The sequence below is a fragment of the Castor canadensis genome, chromosome 7 (assembly GCF_047511655.1).
Source record: "Castor canadensis chromosome 7, mCasCan1.hap1v2, whole genome shotgun sequence".
NCBI classification, from domain to species: domain Eukaryota; kingdom Metazoa; phylum Chordata; class Mammalia; order Rodentia; family Castoridae; genus Castor; species Castor canadensis.
This window is the reverse complement of record NC_133392.1, coordinates 35,825,186-35,829,078: the sequence shown is the minus strand read 5'-3', so window position 1 is coordinate 35,829,078 and position 3,893 is coordinate 35,825,186. Positions and strand designations below refer to the sequence as shown.

The 3,893-nt window shown below is 40.5% G+C and overlaps 1 pseudogene; it reads left to right on the top strand.

The window, feature by feature from the left end:
* Window positions 1-1,255: 1,255 nt before the first annotated feature.
* Window positions 1,256-2,717, top strand: LOC109676840 (3-hydroxyisobutyrate dehydrogenase, mitochondrial-like; annotated as a pseudogene).
* Window positions 2,718-3,893: the final 1,176 nt, after the last annotated feature.

Below are 3,893 nucleotides of genomic sequence, written 5' to 3'. Positions count from 1 at the left end.
ATTTGGGAGATGTTTTAGACTTGTCTAAATTTGTGTTTCAGAACTCTGAACACCTCATGACAAGCCTTAGTTTCTGAGTATAGTGAAGCTGAAACAGTTTTGCCTTGAGTAGATCCAGGAATTCATATCCACCTGTCTCAGGTGTAGCATGCTCCTTCCTGCCAGCAGAGGAGCCCCCCCACCCCCTAGGACCTTAAAGAAGCACTTTGTCACAGGTCTTGTCATAGGAGGCGAGGACTGTGGAAAAGTCTGCTAGTAGGACTGGTGATTGCTTTAGCAAACACTGTAAAGGCACAGACTAGAAGCTAGAAGTGAGTGTTCATTTGGAAGACAGACAGTCTTCCAAATGAATGTGGAACCACCACATTTTCTTCTGTTGTAAATCTAAGCAGACTATGAGGTGACCAAAATAAAGACATAAGGTTGATGTCATTGGCTGGGGCTGGGGGGATGCTTTCAGATGGCTGGCAAGGTGAAGTTATAATTTCATAAGAATTCAAGTATATAAAAACCTAGTCATTGTGCAAAACATGTAAAGAGCATACTTGTCTTCTCATTGTAAGTATGAAATATTAGCACAAAATTTTCATAATATGAAATATCAAAGGGAACTGTTAAGCCAGGTGTGGTGGTGCACACGTATACCTAGGTATTCTGAGACTGACATAGGAGGACTGCTTAACCCAGGTGTTCAAGATCAGACTGGGTAACATAGTGAACCTCAATCTCAAAAAAAAGGAGGGGAGGCAGGAAAGGGGGGAGTAAAGAAGGGAGAGGAGGGAAAGAGGGAGAGAGGAGAGAGGAGGGGAGGGAAGGAAGTGAGGAAGGGAAGAAAAGAAGGGAGGAAGGAAGGGAGGGAAAGAAGGGAGGAAGGAGGGAGACATGGAAGGAAAGGGAGTAAGTGAGGGAGGAAGGAAAGGAAGGAAGGGAGGAAGAAGGAAGGGAAGGAGGGAAGAGAGAAAATAAAGGGAAAAGTTGTGTTCTCTTTATGATGCAAAATGTTTTCAAACAACTGAAATGTCTAGAGGTTGTGTCTAGGATTGTGGGGTCTGAACCATACATGACGTTCCAGGTAATATAGGAAAACAATGAGGACTACTTGCAGGTAATTTCCTAAGACTATTGAATAAGAACCTCTGCAGAATGATTTATCATGCATGCCCTGGTCCAAAGTTGAAAAGAAAATATTCCTTTGTATGGGGCAGGGAAGGAGCAGAAGGAGGGAGACAACAGAGAAAACAAGCAATCAGAGGCGGAGTGGGGGCAGCATGGCAGCCTCCTTGCGGCTCCAAGGAGCCGCCTCCGGCCTGTGGTGCTGGAGCCACCGGCCACAGTGGGTAGCGGCCAGCCTTGCAGCCGTGTGTTCTAGGTCAACGGCTTCTAAGACTCCAGTTGGATTCATTGGACTGGGCAACATGGGAATCCAATGGCAAAAAAATCTCATGAAACATGGCTCTCCACTCGTTATTTATGATGTGTTTCCTGATGCATGCAAAGAGTTTCAAGAGGCAGGTGAACAGGTAGTATCTTCCCCAGCAGATGTAGCCGAAAAGGCTGACAGAATTATTACAATGCTGCCCACCAATATCAATACAGTGGAAGTTTATTCGGGAGCAAATTGAATTCTGAAAAAAGTGAAGAAAGGCTCATTATTAATAGATTTCAGTACTATTGGTCCTGCAGTTTCAAAAGAATTGTCAAAAGAAGTTGAGAAAATGGGAGCGGTTTTCATGGATGCCCCTGTTTCTGGTGGTGTAGGAGCTGCTCGATCTGGGAACCATACATTTATGGTGGGAGGAGTCGAAGATGAATTTGCTGCTGCCCAAGAGTTGCTGGGATGCATTGGCGCCAATGTGGTATATTGTGGAGCTGTTGGGACTGGGTAGGCTGCAAAGATCTGAAACAACATGCTATTAGCTATTAGTATGATTGGGACCGTGGAAGCTATGAATCTTGGAATCAGGCTAGGGCTTGACCCAAAACTATTGGCTAAAATCCTAAATATGAGCTCAGGACAGTGTTGGTCAAGTGATACTTATAATCCTGTACCAGGGGTGATGGATGGAGTTCCTTCAGTTAATAACTATGAGGGAGGATTTGGAGCAACACTCATGGCTGAGGATCTGGGATTGGCACAAGACTCTGCTACCAGCACAAAGAGCCCAGTCATTCTGGGCAGCCTGGCCCATCAGATCTACAGGATGATGTGTACAAAAGGCTACTCAAAGAAAGACTTCTCAGCGGTGTTCCAGTTTCTTTGAGAGGAGGAGACCTTCTGAGTGCCCTTTGGCTATGGACACTGTTAGGAACCAAACTCTGTCTAGGAACTTAAATGAGTTTAATCAAAGGTCATTTGGCTGTTTTTGATTATCTACATTACAGTAATCCCTATGATTTTTCATCTATTTTTAACTGCTTCTTTTCATCTTTTTAGCAAACTTATTACCTGAATTTTTCTTTTCCCTGCAAGCCACTGATGGTTTCTGCTAACTAGCTGAGTTGACCTTTTTAAAAAGTTTGATCCCTGAGCATCTTCAACCAAATCCTTGAATACTTCAATCAGGAGTGTAATCACTTTGCAGATAAACCAAATATTTTGTCAACAGAAGGAAACCCATGTTAAAGAAAAGAAATTGGTATATGGAGAGGAACTAGAGAAGTATAGTAGATTACTACTGGTATCCCTCAGAAAGTTTGTTCAGCTAACAAAGTGGTGGTATATTTGTGTTCTTAAGGCCACAGACTTTTTTCTGGGGAGCTGATGGAGCTTGTTTTTGCATGTTTTATAGTTTGAACTCTGTTACAGTGTCTCGTTACCTCCCCTGGTATTTAGCAGACTTGTTTCTATACTTTTTGCTTCCTTGTACATTATTACTACCTATTTTCTGACTTCAAAAGTATAACATCTTTAGACTTTCAGAGCCAATGATGATATTTCCTGTAATTATTACATTGTTCTAAATATAACCACATTATTTTGAATTCAAATAAATTTTATGTTGATAATAAAAAAAAGAAAACAAGCAATCAGAACAATGCTAAAGCCACAGCGTATTTGTTTGCACTTAAGATTGAGAACACACACAGCATCAGAGACCTGCTCTTCACCACCCCAGCCCCACCCCAGCAAGACACTAAATCCTCTCCCAAACTTTGAATTCCATATGTATATAATGAACATACCTGTATCTCTTTTCTGAGTAGTTTGTGAAAATTATTTGAGAATAACTTATGCAAAGTACCATTGCATATAATACAGGAAGAGATTAATAACATATCCACATTGCATTAATTAATAAACCTGAATACTATTAATAACTTTTTCAAAGACATGGCCATTAATGTAAAATGATTTCTTGACACCAGGTACCTTTACATCCAACAAATTAAATGCATTCTCTCTTTCTAAAGGGTATTGCAAAATACAGTGTTTCCCTGGAAGGCCGATGCTAACTTTATATTATCAGTCTGGCCTCCATGAGTTCCTGTAGCTTCTTGTAGAACTGGAGAATGAGGCTATGACAGAAAAACTTTCCACATGAATAACAGATAAAATGCACTCTTTGTGGTTTAAAGGGTTTTGAACCAATGTTTTTGTTCTCTTGAATGATCAATGCAAATTTATAAAATTTTAATGTTCTACAATAAACACCTAGCATAATTACCAGTAAATATAGATTCACAGTCATGTTAGGACCACTATTTATTTTGTTTCATGTGGTGATTTGCTCTTATTAACTTCTTGTTTCCATCAACAAATCTAACATGGTAATTCGTCAAGTGCCAATTAATGCAAATGGTGCTTGGTGACGCAGGAAAGGAAGAGCTACAGAATATGCCTCCAAAGAATGGAAAAATATTATTTAAAGTTCTGCATTATTTATTGAATTTCA